Source organism: Lissotriton vulgaris, chromosome 1_1 (assembly GCF_964263255.1).
Source record: "Lissotriton vulgaris chromosome 1_1, aLisVul1.2, whole genome shotgun sequence".
Classification (NCBI taxonomy): Eukaryota; Metazoa; Chordata; class Amphibia; order Caudata; family Salamandridae; genus Lissotriton; species Lissotriton vulgaris.
This window is the reverse complement of record NC_141685.1, coordinates 116045311-116062422: the sequence shown is the minus strand read 5'-3', so window position 1 is coordinate 116062422 and position 17112 is coordinate 116045311. Positions and strand designations below refer to the sequence as shown.

At 52.4% G+C, this 17112-nt stretch overlaps 1 protein-coding gene across 2 annotated transcripts in view; it reads left to right on the top strand.

The window, feature by feature from the left end:
- Nucleotides 1-17112, top strand: part of LOC147737681 (uncharacterized) — a 264833-nt gene that overhangs the window by 238953 nt on the left and 8768 nt on the right. The window lies entirely within an intron of this gene.

Here is a 17112-nt window from a genome sequence, read left to right as displayed (position 1 = left end):
CAAAAAGTGGAAGGGAGACTCACGCCAAGGTGCCAGGTCTAACACGTGTCCCCTCCAGCTGAAATGTGGGGGGAACTACCCTTCCCCAGGGAGTTCCACATCACTAAGGCGGAAAAATCTGGACAGACCGTCAGCGTTGGCGTGATCGGTGCCAGGGCGGTGTTCCACCGTAAAGTCCATACTCTGTAGAGAAATGGACCACCTCAACAGTTTCGGGTTCTCACCCCTCATTTGCATCAACCATCTGAGGGGCCTGTGGTCCGTCTGAACTCGGAAGTGAGACCCAAACAGGTAGGGTCTTAGCTTCTTCAGTGCCCAGACCACAGCAAATGCTTCACGCTCTATTGCACTCCACCTACTTTCCCGTGGAAGTAACCTCCGACTTATGAAGGCTACGGGTTGGTCAAAGCCCTCCTCAGTCATCTGTGAAAGAACAGCCCCTACACCATGCTCTGAAGCGTCTGTTTGCACAATGAACTCTTTGGAGAAATCAGGGGCCAGGAGCACGGGCGCCGTGCACATGGCAGTCTTCAGGGTGTCGAAAGCTTTCTGACAGGTGTCAGTCCAAATCACATTCCTGGGCTGCTTTTTCGAAGTCAGCTCTGTCAAGGGGGTCACGATCGTGCCATAGCCCTTGACAAACCTCCTGTAATACCCAGTGAGCCCCAGGAAGGCTCTCACTGCAGTCTGGGCCTTGGGGGGTTCCCAAGCCAGGATGGTTTCGATTTTGGGCTGCAAGGGGGCTACCTTGCCACTCCCAACTTGGTGTCCCAAGTACACCACGGAACCCTGCCCAATCTGGCACTTGCTTGCCTTGATTGTGAGGCCTGCTCTGCGCAGGGCCATCAACACTTCCCAGAGGTGTCGCAGGTGTTCGGGCCAGGTGCCACTGAACACCGCGATGTCATCCAGGTAGGCGGCACTGAACTCGTCCAGCCCAGCCAACACCTGGTTGACCAATCTCTGAAAGGTGGCAGGGGCATTCTTCATTCCAAATGGCATGACCCGGAACTGGAAATGCCCATCTGGTGTAGAGAATGCTGACCTCTCCTTTGCCCCATCGGTCAAGGCGATCTGCCAGTACCCAGACGTCAGATCAAACGTGCTGAGAAACCGGGCAGCCCCTAGCCGATCAATGAGCTCGTCAGCTCTGGGGATGGGGTGCGCGTCAGTCTTCGTGACTGAATTGAGTCCTCTGTAGTCCACACAGAACCGGAGTTCGGGTGTGGCTCCCGGCGCAGCAGCCTTCGGAACCAAGACCACGGGGCTGGACCAAGGACTGCTGGAAGACTCAACCACCCCGAGGGCAAGCATCTTGGAGACCTCCTCCTTGATGCAGGCCCGTACCCTGTCAGTCACCCGGTAAGCCTTATGCTTCACCGGCAAGCTGTCTCCAGTGTCCACATCATGGACGCACCAATCTGTGACACTCGGAACCAGGGAAAACAGGTCTGGAAACTGCCCCAGCAACTGGCGGCAATCCTCCTGTTGTTCGGCGGTCAGGGAGGGTGAGAGGTTAACTCCATCCACTGACCCATCCTTCTCACAGGCCACCAAGAGGTCCGGTAGAGGCTCTGACTCCTCCTCCATTCCGTCATCGGTTGCCAACAACATGCCCACTTCGGACCTTCGCAAGTGGGGCTTGAGGCGGTTGACATGTAGGACCCGCAAAGGGTTCCTGGCCGTCTTCATGTCCACCAAGTATGTCACGGGGCTTTTCCGCTCTACAACCTCGAATGGTCCTGTCCACTTATCTTGAAGGGCACAGGGCTCCACCGGGGCTAAGACATACACCTCTTGTCCAGGCTGAAGCTCGACCAGAGTGGCATTCTGATCGTACCACCGCTTCATCTCTTCCTGGCTCGCTTCCAGATTTGCCTCGGCAAGTTGTCTGAAGCGCCTGGTCTGGTTTCTGAAGGCCAGCATGTAGCTATATACGCTCTGGGGAGGTTTCCTGGGAGATTGCTCCCAGCCTTCCTTTACCAAACTCAGCGGTCCTCTCACGGGGTGACCGTACAGCAGTTCAAAGGGACTGAACCCTAGGGACTTCTGTGGCACCTCGCGATATGCAAACAGTAGGCATGGTAAGAGGACGTCCCACTTACGCCTCATCGGGCCTTCCAGGCCCATGATCATGCCTTTGAGGGTTCGGTTGAATCTTTCAACCAACCCGTTACCTTGGGGGTGGTAGGGCGTGGTGAACTTGTACGTTACGCCACACTCCTGCCAAAGGGATTTCATATATTTCGATATGAAATTGGTCCCCCTGTCGCTCACTACCTCTAGAGGGAATCCTACTCGTGAGAAAATTCCCATCAGTGCACGCCCCACCACGGGAGCCGTCACTGTCCTCAGAGGTATGGCTTCAGGGTACCGGGTGGCATGGTCCACCAAGACCAGGATGAACCTGTTGCCCATGGCTGTCTTGGGGTCCAGAGGCCCGACGATGTCAATACCCACTCGCTGGAATGGCGTACCGACGACAGGGAAGGGTTGGAGGGGAGCCTTGTTCTTCCCTCCCGTCTTCCCACTTGCCTGGCAAGTCGGACAGGTTCTGCAATAAGTATCGGAACTCTTATGCATTTGGGGCCAGTAAAAGTGGGTGACAAGCCTGTCATAGGTCTTGTCCATCCCTAGATGTCCTGCTAAAGGCACATCATGAGCCAGACCCAGTAGGAAGGCTCTGAACTTCTGGGGTACCACCAGCACACGGGCTGACCCAGGTTCAGCAGCCTTAGGCTCCGAATACAGGAGGTCATTCTCCCAGTACACGTAATGTGTTTTGGCCTGAACACCATTGGCCTGGTCTGCAGCCTGCTGCCGCATACCCACGAGAGAAGGGCATTCTTTCTGCTCCCTGCAGAATTCCTCCCTGGAGGGTCCTCCTTCTTGCTGCCAATGGGTCAGCTCAGGCAGGTCCCCCAGTTCGGCGATCTGTTCCCCTGTAGGCTCCAGGGCATCCCCCTCAAGGTCTGCCTCCTCCTGGACCGTAGGAACCTCAGGGGCCGGTTTCCCGCGCCCCCTGCGCCTTCTCCCTAAGACCGGTTCCTGGGCCTCTCCATCAGGCCCCAGGATCTCTCGATCACCCTTACTGGCTGCCATCGACCGGGTGGTCACGCACGCCCAGTCAGGCAGACCCACCATCCGCAGGTGAGTCGTCTTCTCCACCTTTTCCCAAGGGGAGTGCTCCAAGTCGTTCCCTAGCAAACAGTCAACAGGCATGGTTTTCCTCACACAGACCTGCAGAGTACCAGAGACCCCCCCCCACTCGAAGGGAACTTGAGCCATCGGACACTGACTCTCAGAATTATCAGTGTTGATAACCCTACAGTAGGCATGGGGTACAACCTGCTCTTGAGACACCAGGTGCTGCCTCACTGCAGTCACACTGGCTCCTGTGTCTCTAAGAGCCTCGGCTTCCTTACCATTGATGATCACCACCTGCCCATATTTTTTAGTGTTAGAGGGCAGGTAGTTCGTAGGGATCATCTCGCTGTCTCCTAACGAGACCAGGGTCATGTGAACGGGATCTCCACCCCCCGGGACCATCATTTCTTCTCCCAGGTGAACGCTAGTCACTTGTCGGGGCGGAGCACCAGTGGGTGCGGGTTTTCCAAATAGGCGACACTTGGGGTCACTCGATATGTGCCCAGGCTCGCCACATTTGAAACAATTGAAGGGCCCCTTTGGAACAGGTTTACCTGTCGGGGCCTCATTCTGCTTCGGGGGTGGGGGAGGCTGAGAACCCTGCTGCGGATTCCCTTGGGAACTACTTTGGGGGCCTTTTTGGAACCCTTTCTGTTTTCCCCCCTTGTCCCCCCCATTCTTCTGCTGGGGACCCTGCCCACTCTTGGCGGAATCTCCCACGGGACCCTTGTGGACCCTGGTGCTGAGCCAGCGGTCCGCCTCCTCAGCAAGCTTCCTCGGGTTGGACAGCTTGCTATCGATCAGATGTTGGCGTAACTCAGGAAAACAGTGATCAGACAAGTGCTCCCATGCAATTAAATCAAAGAGACCTTGAAAATCATTCACTTTGTTACCTTTCACCCAACCATCCAGTGCTCTGCAAAAGTAAGTCACATATTCCACATACGTATTCCCAGGCCGCTTAGTACATCCCCTAAACTTCTGTCTATACATTTCAGGGGTAAGCCCGTACCTGCTCAACAAAGCTTCTTTCATGTGGGTATAGGACCTCTGATTCTCGACGGGCAAATCTAGCAAGGTATCTCTCCCTTCGCTAAGGAACCTTCCCCACAACCCCGCTCCCCAATCCTTCTCAGGGACCCGGTGGGAGGACATGGCTACCTCATATGCCCTAAACCATTGTCCTATATCATCCCCCTTAAAGAACTCCTTGACTACGTCCTTCGGGATATGCACTCTTGACTCTACCTGCACTGGCGATGTGCTGCCACCAGAGGGAGGATGATCCAAGCCTCTTTCCTTGAGACTTATCTCCCTCATTTTCACCTCATAATCCATCTGGTGCTTTCGCTCTTCCAGCGCCATTCTTTTCGTTTCAAGCTCCAGCTGGATTTTCAATTCTGCCAACTTTCTTTCGTGATTCCGGGTTTCCTTCCTGTCCGCCAGCTCCTCTGGCGACAGGCCTTTTCCAAAGCTGTGTTCGCTGTCCTGCCGCTCGAGATCGATCAGATCCCCAAGCGCATTCTGCTCCTCCGTTGCGTTCTGCTCGGCGAGGACGTCTTGCTCTTCCGGGGTCTTTCGGGACTCTATCCAGGCTTTCAGGGCCTTGGAGAGCTGCGTTTTGTTTTTGCAGCCAGCGTGCGGAACTTTGAGTTTCTTGCAAAAGAATTTCAGTTCGTCCCTGGAATATTTATCCACTTTGGCGGGGTCCCACTCTACCTCCAACACCTCGGAGGTCGTGGACTCCGCTCCATCCAGGCTCTTTGTGCCCGGCATGGTTTCTGCACTCGGAATCTTCTTTCAAAAAGCAAAGTCTGTGGTTTAGTAACCGTACCGTAATCCCTGTGTAGCGGTCAGAAGCTCAGGTATAACTATCGCAAGTGTAAATTCGAAAATCCTCACCGCTGCGACCAATGTAGGAAGGGGGAGACTCTAGTTGGCGCAGTGCAAGCACTAGCGACAAGCAGGGACTCTCTCTTCCTCGTCAGGGCTGAGGGTTACCTTCCAGACAACCTCTGCTTACCCTCTAGGTAGTGTGGCTTAAGCAGTCTTAGGCTAATCTTTGGGGCACATAGGGTTAAACACTTGCAATAGTACACCTTCACAACCAACCCACCACACAACGAGACCAGACTGTATTCTTGTAAAAATATATCTCTTTATATAAACTTTACGCAGGCTTGTGAATACAGTCAATAACTTTACGGATACGGTTGCAGGATATTAGCTTTAGGTTACCACAGTTCTTATCGTAGTTCTTGTGAGGCCCGTAGGCCGGCGTTAAACAAAGTTCTTGGTGGAGCCAGCGGCTTCCAGGGGATCTGTCCCACGTCGCGTTGCCTTCCCGGTGTCGCTGATCGTTGCGGCTCTTCGGCCGAGCAGGTCACTGGTCGTCCGGGGCAGCGGTGCTCTGTGGCGGCACGGTCCTCTCTTCGTCGTCTGCTCCGACCTTGGAGTCGGCGGCTGTGTGGCGGTGACAAGTGGCAGTACGGTCCCCAAGTGCAGGACGTACCCGGCCAAATGTCGGTGCAGCTGTGGGCTCACAGCTGGGCTGTCGGGCAGGCTACCGACCTTGTGGTTTCTCGTAGGGCAATAGTCTGTCCTTGCAGGTGAGGGACGGCTCGCTATGCAGTCGCCTCGATAGCTCGGACCAGACGGGTCCTCCTTCGCTTTGCTCTCGGGCTCCCAGCGCAGGTGTGGTCACGATGTTCGGGCCAGCGGCGGCTGGTCCTCACTGTGCTTCCGCTGTAGCTTTGGGCCCCGGTCACGGTGGTCGGGAGGGAGTGGATGCCTTAGAGGAGCTTCCTCTTTGTCGGTACTGCGGCGATGGTCAACACCCGCAGTCGCTTCCTTCCAAGGGGGGGTTTAGCGTCCACTGGTCCTGGGACGCTGGTCAGGGGGCAAGTTCAGTTTCCAAGCCCTTGGAGATCTCTTTGCAGAGTTTGGCACAAAGTAGCACAAAAGTCGTTTCGTCGTTTTGTCTTCCTCTCCTTCAGCAGCAAGGCACCAGACACAGGCAAGAGTCAGCACCCTTCCTTGTCTTCTCGCGGTCCTTCTCGTAGGGCAGAGTCGTTCTGTGGCCCAAACTGGATCTAACTTTTCAAGGAGCAGGGCTCCATCTTTTATAGGCCAATTCTTTTGTTCTCGCAGGCCAGGGGGGCCTTTGCATAGCCACTCTCAGTTCTGGAGTACCCCGGCGGGTGTACTCCGGCTTCTGCTTTCAGTGTGAGGGGCAGGCGCATCAGACGCCCCACAGGAGGTGGAGCCAGTATTGTCTGGACAGGAGTGGCCAGAGTACCTTGTTGATGGGGGCTTCGCCCTTCCTGGGCCAGGTGCCGGCAGAGTCATCCGCCGCTCCCCAGGAGGGTGGAGCCAGCATTGTGGTGGCCGAGCACAGTGACAGTTCGAGTCAAGAGGCACTCCTACCTCCCACTAAGGTGTAATCTGCGCATTCACCACCTGTCATCCCTCCAGCCCTGTCACTCACACATCCCAGACAGTCGGATACACATACTGGCAGAGGCACTGAAATGGTTAGGCAAGCAAATGCTAACTTTCTAAAAGTAGCATTTGCAAACCCAGGATAACGAAATAAACTTGGCTACAAGAAATATCTCATCATCCTGAGTCCAGGCATACTAAACATGACTCACTACCATGCTCCTTGAGCCTGCGGGGGTTATAGGTTGTAATAATCCTCGCAGCTCAGTCTGGCCTAATGGAGCAGGTAGCCTTCAGTAGTGAAATACGGTCTTCGTTGTAAGTCACTACCAGGACATGCCACGCACATCAGGGCTTGTCCTACCTCGCACCTACAATGCACCCTGCCCGCAGGCCTACCATAGGGGCGTCTAATATGTAGTCAAGGGAAGGGTCGGGGCTGGCAAGTGGGGACACTTGCCCAGCTAGCGTGACAGTACGAGACCGCACGCGGGTTCTGCGGTCGCAGTTCCCAGACACAAGTTTACGGCTGCTCGGGTGGGTGGCGCAACCAGCGCTGCAAGCCCACCAGCAGTATCGGCATCTACACGCCCCGGCACTCTCTCGTGCGCTTTACTGGGGACTAACAGTAAATCCAATGCACCAATCATGGATACCAATCGTATGTACAGTTTACAGTAGGGAGCACTTGCACTGCGGCACGGATCAGCCGTGGCGCAGTGCCCTGAGTATCGGAAAACCAGCAAAACATCGGAGGCACATCAGCAAAAAGTGGAAGGGAGACTCACGCCAAGGTGCCAGGTCTAACAGCTGCCAGATAAACAGTATGTAACCGTGGGGCTAGAAGGTCTATGTATGTGGCGTAGAACTCAGTTGGCAGGCCATCTGTTCCAGGTGCCTTGCCCTTCGGAAGGGCTCTGATCGCCTGTCTGATTTCCGCCACCGAGATAGGACGTTTCAAGTCTTTGTTCTGGCTGGCAGTAAGTCGTGGGAGAACCAGACCCTCCATGAAGGCCACAAGTGCGGGTTCTGATAGGGGCTGCGGGGGGCTATACAACGTGGTGTAGTAGTCTTTAAACGCCGGGTTGATCCCTATTTGGGTGGTAGCTGAGCGGCCAGATTGGTCAAAAACCCTCAGAATGGGTTGGCTGACCGGGGAGTCCCGTAGGAGGCGGCCGAGTAGTGGTCCGGCCTGGTCAGCTTGCGTATGCTGCCTGTTCGTGTACTCCCTATAGTCTATAATCCGCAGTTCTTCCAGGAGCTCCGTGTGTCTAATATGTGCCTCTTGCAGTGGTGTGAAGGGAACATTGGTGCCTGCTGCCTCATTCTCCAGGGATGCAAGTGAGCCCTCCACCTCCTTCAGCCCGCTGATCACCTCCCGTTTCCTTCCCACCCTGATAGCCATAGCAGCCCCCCTAATACAGACCTTGAAAGTGTCCCATTCTATCTGCCGGGAGCTGGCCGTGTGTGCATTTGTGGAGAAGTAGGTATCTATAGTGTCGGACAGGAAGGACCGGAAGACCGAGTCCTCGAGGAGATCAGGAGACAGCCGCCAAGTCGGGATGGGAGCCAGCTTTCTACCCCACTGCCATGTAATCTCCACGGGGTTGTGGTCCGATAGTGTTTTCCCCATGTGTTGGGCTTGGACAATCTGTGCTGTGAGGGAAAGGGAGCAGAAAACATGATCAATTCTGGTGTGAAGCCGGTGGTGAGGGGAGAAAAAGGTGTATTCCCTATCCAGAGGGTGTATGCTGCGCCACATATCCGCCATATCCCAGCCCTCAGCCCAACTTGCAAGCGCAGCAGCCTGTTTTCTGCTCTCGGTAGCCTGTAAGGGGGGATGTGATCTATCTAGCATAACATCAAGTACAGCATTGAAATCACCCCCGATGATCCAGCGATGGTCAGCCCAATCTGCAAGTACCCCGTTGACCTTGAACAAAAATTCCGATTGATTTGTGTTAGGTGAGTACACACAGCCAATGACTACCGCCTCCCCATCCAACAGTCCCCGTATAAATACATAGCGACCCTCCTGGTCAATTCGTTGCTCTAGCAGCTGGAAGGGAAGAGAGCCAAGGAGCCAAATTGCCGCCCCCCTAGAGAATGCAGAATATGAGGTCGCAAAGAGCTGCCCTCTCCATTTTTTGCGCAATTTCACCGCTTCAGCAGCGTTCAAATGTGTCTCTTGCAGGCAAGCAATCTGTGTCCCCCTTCTGTTGAGTTGTGCAAGGATTCTATGTCGTTTATGCACAGATCCCATGCCACGCACATTCCAGGTGCACAATTGATAGTTATTAAGAGGTCCCATCTCCAACTGTGTGGCTCAACAATGTGATACAACTGGGTGACCCCACATGTCCCGTTGTGCTAAGAAGTGAGAGTGTCTCGCAAACAAATAACCCCTGAACAAAAAGGTCCCTGAGCCAACGTACCCAGGAGCCAAACCATGGTGCCCAACCTGGGCACAAGTCAGTCAAGTTCTTGTGCATACCGGGGGTGGTAGGCCTCCGTCGATTGGCACTGAACTGTCTGCGTGGACATGATAGCCCACAATACAATGGGCCCCTGCACATACAACCCACCATATGTGAAGGAGGGGATTAGTCATACGTTACCACCTGGAGAGGATCAATCGTGTCGTGGTTCAGAACTCCTCTGCCATCTGGGCTGTGATCTTTGGGAAGAGCTGCAAGCTGGTAACCGAACCAGACACCTCAGTGTGGGTGTCGGTGGTGACGGAGAGTCTGTCTCCGGTTGCTTCCGCGTCGTGGGCGGCCAGTGCCTCTTCAGTTAGACGATGATGCGGGGATGATGACGTTCTGCTTGTCGCCTGGTGTCCGGATGGCTGCGTCGTCGTCGGTGCTCCGTGTGATGAATGATGTCCGGGGCTGTGAGTGTCGCTCCGTCGGTCTTGCGAGCCCCTGCGGGTGTCACTTCGGTGGTCCGCGAACGGGTCCTGCGATGCCGGTGGGGTCAGAGTGACCTCCATCCACTCCGCCGCTTCCTCGGGCAAATAGAAAAAATGGGACCTGTTGCCATGTAGGATTTTGAGCCGGGCAGGGAATAAAAGTGCATATTTCATGTTTCTGTCCCGTAATTTGCGTTTCACCCCCATGAAGTTGGACCTGGCCCTCTGCACAGTGGGTGTGAAATCGGGGTATACCGATATATTCTTGTCCTCGAAGCGTATTGGCGCTTCCTCTCTGGCCGCCCCTAGGACAGTGTCCTCCTGAAGTGGAGGAGACGAGCGATCAGGGGGCGAGGGGGCGCCCCAGGTTGCGGGGGCCGTGATGGCATCCTGTGAGCTCTTTCCACACTGTAGAGGGCGGTGAGGTCTCTCTGGCCCACCAATTTCCGTAGCCAATCCTCCACAAACTGCGTGGGATCCCTCCCCTCGCTTCTCTCCGGAATACCCAGGATGCGGACGTTGTTGCGGCGGGCACGTCCTTCCGCGTCATCCACTCTACCCCACAGAAGTTTCAGTTGCTTCTCCACGTTTTCTAATTTCGTTGAGTGTTCCGTCTGCTGCGGTATTAGGTCGTCCAGCGCTATTTTCTGTTCTGCCACTCGATCCGCTAACTTGTTGTGGTCAGCCTTAAGTAGGGACAGGCCAGTCGCCTTATTGTCTATGCGCAATACTAGCGCTTCGCGCGTCGCGCGTATTTCATTCAGGATGAGATCTAGTTTGGCGTCTTGCGATCCCTTACCGGTCGGCGGGACGATGTCCATGCTGGAGGAGGCCAGCGGGTCTTCAGAGCCCGTGGGCTGCACGTCTGATCGGGCGCCTTGATCCTGTGGTTTGCCCCTGTTCCTGCCCATGGTTCGTGTTAGCAGGGTGGCGCTGCAGCGGACACAGCAGCCCGCCGCTGTCCCTCCGAGTGGTCTGTAGTGGATGTGGACGGGCCAATGTTCACTGAGCAGGGGTAGTGGTAGTGAAGACCCCAGGGCCGGTAGGGGTAGCTTGGATTATCCTGGCGAGGTATCAATGCGGGGGTGGGTCGGTGCGCCACCAGTGTACCCACCCGTAGGTATACCCCCAGGTCCGCAGAGGTGGCGAGGGGGGAGAGGTGACGGGTCCAGGCCACCACAGAGCTAGTGCGTAGTGGCTGGCGAAAGAGTGGAAAAGGTCCGGGTCGCAGCGTTGTAAATAGGCGCCACAGCGCGCGGCGTACTACCCCACTCCACTGTGGTCCGCGTGTCTGTAATGCGTGCCGCTTTATGTTGTGTGTCTGACCCTGGCCTCCAAGCAGGCAGCTCCGTGGTTAGCAAGGTGAGATTGCTAGGGTCCGAGGTCTCCACTAGGCCCCGAAGTGGTGATAAGATGGCGCCTCGACAGTGACAGGGTCTGGCCGCTCTGTGTTATGGCGCTGGTTACCTGAGCAGAGTGGAGCTGGACCCTCGGCGCTTGTAGCAGATTGCACGCATCGCCTGCTCTACTGTTCCACTGGTCTTCTCCCCACCGGCGGAACGCCGGAGTCCCATGGACGTCGTGGGCTAGCGTGGGGATGGCACTGAAGTGGCCTCGCGTTCCGTAGGGGCCGCGTTGTGGTGTGGCTGGCCCGTGACGATGTGCCCAAATGGGGGAGGCTACGGGGCCACAGTGAGGGTAGGGGCTCTGTACCTCGATCCGTGGGTCCGGCGTGCAGATTGTCGGAAGTCCGATCCCGGGTCCCGGCTGGACCGCGAAGGAGGTGGGTGGTAGGCCGGCCAGGCCGATCACTTTAGGCCGGGGCTCCGTCTCGGTCCGCAGGCCGCAACAGGCTCCGTCGACAGAATTTGCCCAAGGAGCGGTCCCAGCGGGGCCACGTTGCACCGCTTCACGCCGCTTGTCCCCGGGGGCAATCTGTGTAGGGATCAGGTGGGCTGCAGGCAGGGGAGTGCAGGATAATCAGCTTATATTCAGGGCATAGGACGGAGCTAGCAAACTACACGTCCACCATCGACGGCTCCAGGCCACGCCCCCCGAGCACCATCCTCAGTAAGCTGGACTATTGTAATGCCCTGTTACTAGAATCCCCGCAATATCTGATTGAGAGATTGCAGAGAGTACAGACCATGGTGGCCAAAATGGTACTAGTGCAACCACGCCACTCCTCCGCCTCCCGGGAACTCTCAGATTTACACTGGCTGCCAGTCTCGCAGAGGGTACGATTTAAGGCACTATGCATAGTATTTAAGGCTCCACATGGTCACTGGCCCAAATCCCTGCAGGAGAAACTGACATCATATGTCCCTTCACGAGCACTGCGCTCCTCAATGGCTAATCTGGTGAGGTTGCCTAAAGTTAGGAAAGTCAAATCAAGAGGTAGGGCCTTCAGTGCGGCAGCGTCCCGCCTTTGGAATACTCTTCCATTTGATAGGAGACAAATGGATAACATCCTGCAGTTTAGAAAAAGGTTAAAAACCTGGCTCTACCCTCGAGTATGCTCCTTGGCATCCTGCTAACTCCTTCCTGGCAGGGGACACAGTCTCTCGGCCCTAAGCTAGTCGCCTGTATCACAGCGCCAGGTTACCCGTACGGTGTCAGTTGCTAACTTAAATAAATAAATGTTCACCCTGTTCACTCTACGCCAATTAGCAAAATCCGGCCTCTCTCACTCTACCCTGAAGGTTTTTCTGGATGCAGTTTCCAGATTCCAGCACAATGGCTCCAATTCTCTTTATTCTTCAAGAATTATTCAACAATTTTTCAATGGCTTACTTCAGATGTTCCCTCCAATTCGACACCCGCCTCCTCCTTGGCATCTGAACATTGTGTTGGCACAACTCATGAAGTCCCCATTTGAGCCCATTCGTAGGGCTGATCTTAAATTCATCTCCTGGCAGACATCATTGCTTTTAGCTCTTACTTCAAATCAGAGAGATACAAGCTTTTACTATCAAACCACCTTTTCTTCAATTCACCAAAGACGCTGTGGTGCTCCGCACTAATCCGGCCTTAATTCCTAAAGTTCCATCTGATTTCCACCTGAATGAGCATGTCATCTTAAAGACTTTTTCCCCTAATACACAGTTGCCAGCAGAAAAGACTTTACATTCTCTAGATGTTAAGAGTTGTTTGACATTTTATTTGCAAAGAACAACCAGTATCCGTTAAACTGATCAGCTCTTCATAGCCCACGGCAGGATGCGTAAAGAACCTCCAGTTGCTAAACAGACTATTGCACGTTGGATATCTAGAGCAATTTCCTTTTGCAATCAGCAAGCAGGCAAGACACTTCAAGCAACGATTAAAGCGCACTCTACTAGAGCAGTCTCCTCTTCTACTTCTCTCTTTGCTGGTGTGCCTCTTCATCAGATTTGAAGAGCTGCGACCAAGCACTACTGTCTGGAAGCTGCCAACAATACTGACACAGCTGTTGGGCAAGCGGTGCTACGTAATCTTTTTAAGTAAGGTGAGCCTCTGTTTCTTACCTCCTCCTGCACACATTGTATATATGTATATATTTCTGCTTTTGCAGATGTGCCCATGTTTACTGCTATACTGTAATATACGTATATGTATTCTCTCGTACTCTGTTTACAATGTACTTATGGCATACTATGCACAGTTATCGAATTACTGCTATCTACTCTGATTCAAGCATATGAATCTATGAAAGATACCCCAATACTGGAGAAGAACATACGTTACTTATCTGAAAACTGTGCTTCTCCAGTATTGATATCTTTCATAGATTCACATGTGACTCACCCACCTCCCCTCAGAGGCTCCCCTCTTCTCCTTGGCTCTTATGCCACACTTGTTCTAAAGAATTGGAGAGCCTGAGCCTCTGAGGAGAAGGTTCCAGAGGGTGCTGTTGCCTGATTGGCTGGAGTTTGGACCATATATAATGACTTGGACATGACTGTCGCCCTCACTCTGTCTGTCGCCCTCACTCTGTCTGTCGCCCTCACTCTGTCTGTTGCCCTCACTCTGTCTGTCGCCCTCACTCTGTCTGTTGCCCTCACTCTGTCTGTTGCCCTCACTCTGTCTGTCGCCCTCACTCTGTCTGTCTGTCTGTCACCCTCACTCTGTCTGTCTGTCACCATCACTCTGTCTGTTGCCATACCACAGCATTACTCAGGGGCACCACAACATCACTATGCGCTACCACAGCTTCACTGAACGCTACAGCATCACTCAGCGCCACCAAAACATCACTGAGCGCCACTACAGCAGCAATCTGTGCAACAATTCAACAACAACTGGTTCAAATATGTTCTCTCAATGTTTCAAGCTTCATTACAAATGTCACAAAAAGATGTTAATATTTCACTTCTGTTCTTGGATTTTCGTCACAAAAGTTTAAGCAATTGCCATTATAAATTAACATAACTTTTACTTAAGTATTAATTATTTTAAAAAATTAAAAGCCATTGTTATTTGTAATATCAATAATCTATGTCACGTAAATACAACACATATTGCATTACAAATGCTATAGCGAAAGTTAAAACTATTGGCATTGTAAATGACAAAGCTATTAATTTCGCTATTTTCAAAACCAACACATAAATAAAAAATGTGTAATTTACAATACCAATAGCTCAAACTTTCCTAATGCAAGACCTATTGCATTGCAAATGCTTGTTATAATTACAAGGGTGTGATAACACCACATAACACTGCATAAGCAACAAGTGCAGATTAAACCACAGGGTTCAAATAAACCCCCACACACACCGTAAGATTAAACCTGTACTAAACACACAAGCCTCAATAACAGGTACATCATAGAAAGACTGATGGACATAATGAAGCCGACCTAGAGTTACATGCATAGCACAGACAAGATAAAGGTCTTGATTTAGAGTTTGGTGAGCAGGGTACTCCTTCACAAGCGTGGTGGAGTACTCTGTCCAACAAACGGATGGTCTGCCTGTAAATACATCGAACGACCATTCCTTTTTAGATCAAGCAGTCTGATGTATTTTTCTCTTATTCAAAAACACCAGGGAATACCTGGCAGTCGTGATGAGAATTTGTTTTTAAATGACTCCCACTTCCTGGGAGTAGATTAATCAGGGAGAAAGTTTCAAGGGTGTGAAGGTGATTAGTTATTGGTTTTTAAAAACAAACTCCAGCTTTGGAAGCTTGTTTTTGAAAAATACAAAAGTTGGTGATTGGCCGCCTGAAACATCCCCGAGGGATCCCGAGAATTGTGGATCAACTTCCTATAGATGGTTGAGATTGATTTTTCGGTCAGGGGATTAGTTAGAAGCTGGTCCTCCAGTGGGGATGCATCAGGCAACTTCCCCCCCTTCCCAGATGTTACCTTGCAGAGCGTGACCCACCTGCAAATGTCAGAACCGTTTTTAGTCGCCTTATTCATACCAACCGGACCATCGAGTTGCACCTCCACCGGCGAATGATCTGCGATTCCCCCTGCTATGTGCGTAGCGGCCCTAAAATCATCTTTATGGACAGTCCGGGTGAAAAGATAGTGCAGGCATGCCAGACTACCATTTGCTGCAGACAGGTGCGTCCAGTTCTTATACCCTCTTCCCCTCTAGGGGCATTTAGGAGTATCATGAATATAGTATAGGGTCAGTTCTGTCACTCTAGTCACCCCAATGCGTGTATGCTCTGTCGTAAGTGTCTTACCCTTTCACAGGATGAGTCAGTCTTGTCTGGGTCTCTTTCCTGTTTCCCGACATTTGATTGGCACGCCCGAAGACTCGAGATAGCAGTGACCCACCAGCAGGCTTTTGTGTACCGCTTTTGTCCTGGATATAGTGCTGCATTCAGTAGGGAACCCACTCTCTTTTCTTTGCAGTTGCCTGAAGATCAGCACTCCCAAGGTAGCAGTCACACCTAGCCTGTCTGTAAGTGCAGCCCCCTCTGGACCTGACCATCAGCAATTGAGCCCACACTGTGGCGGGCTGGACCACAGGCGTAAGCTCAGACACTGGAGTAGTTGTAGTCCCTCATGGACCTCTGACACAGAGTAGTCGGAAATTCAGCATCTAAAAGCCCAACACAGGCTCTCCAGGAAGTCAGTAGATTCAGACTGTTATGTTAGGAATTTGGCAAATGCAACCTTGAATGGGCCTGTTGGCAGCACACAATCGTCCTACTGGGCTTCAACAATCATGTTGTCGTACAGTTTTATTTTCTGCCTTGAACTGTTGGGAGAGTCTTGGCATCCCTCAGACTAGCTGGTCCTGCTGGATGGCTTTCCGGCCCGCCCTACAGATAACGAGGATGTGTCGGACCTTGCTTTTTCCAGGACAGCCTTGTCCTCCTGTTGGATAGTGAAACTCCCTTCCCTTTCTTACCAGACAGGCAGGCTTCTAGGCAGACTTCTAGGCTCTTCAGTACAGGTACACAGCTTCTCCATTAAGTAATTCAGCCTGCAGGTGATGTCCCTTCAACTTAGATAAACTGTCAGGCTGACACCATCCCTGGCGCCACAGCAGGCACCTGCGTACTTCGTAGAGCACATTATTCCTTGGTAACAGAGGACTTTGAACTCTGGTATAAATGAGGGATAGATGATCCCACTTGTATACACAACTGGCAGGCATGAGATGCAGTTTACTCTGTCGCACTCTCACATTGCATATATGCTACGCACACCAACTCCCTAAACATGCACTTTATGTTATCGCAAAGTCTGGGCACAAGTATAGAAATGGAGCATTACATGGGTGTGTCAGTAGAAAGCCACTCCACTGACCATGATGCAAAGATCTAATCAGGCTATTGATCCTTACAACAGGGTGCATTGCCATCACCGCTCTAGCTGTTAAACCCATGACAGTCCTCTGCCTTAAATGAGGGCACACTTGGTGTGACCCTCCAGGTCACAGGACCGGTCCAAGATCTCTCATAGTTCCTTGGTAGAAGTTGCACAGTACTGCGGTGGCAGAAAAATCTCATGTAATTGTTTTGTGGTAGATTTATCCCAGTAACGTGCAGTTACAGGTTTGACGCCATGTACTGGGGAGTTGCCACGAGGAACAGATTCTTCTGCCTGTCAAACCACATGCCATTCACTATTTCATAGTGTTTTTCTGCTTTTATTTACCACTTGTTTTAAGCAGGTGGTAGATATATGCATGTGGTTGGTTGGGGGGGGGGGGGAGATGGGTGAAGCAGGGGAGGGAAGGGGAAAGATATTTCTAACAGAGGGAAGAATTGTGTGTTTCCCCCAGTTAGTTTTTCTGCACCTGGTAAATCCAAGCTCAGAAAAGCCTAACGACTGATAATCAGGTGGAATAAAATGAACACATGAAAGTACTCCTTAATTTCATTGCCCTTGATTCATACTCTGGACCATAGTTGAGGGATAGGTCTAGGCATAGTCCTCGCAACACACAATAGATTTGCGTGTGGCAGAGGCCAGAGCTCAAAAGTCAGGTTACCAGATACAAGTAGGTGGTAACTCAGGGCAGGGGGAAACGCCTGTTGTCCGTGGAGGGGAAATTCCCATCCTAGAAATCTACATTAAAAATTAATTAATAGTATTCTATTTTAAATATCTGTTTAGTGCCAGTCCATATGACTTTAATTTCTGCTTTTGGTATTCTATGTTA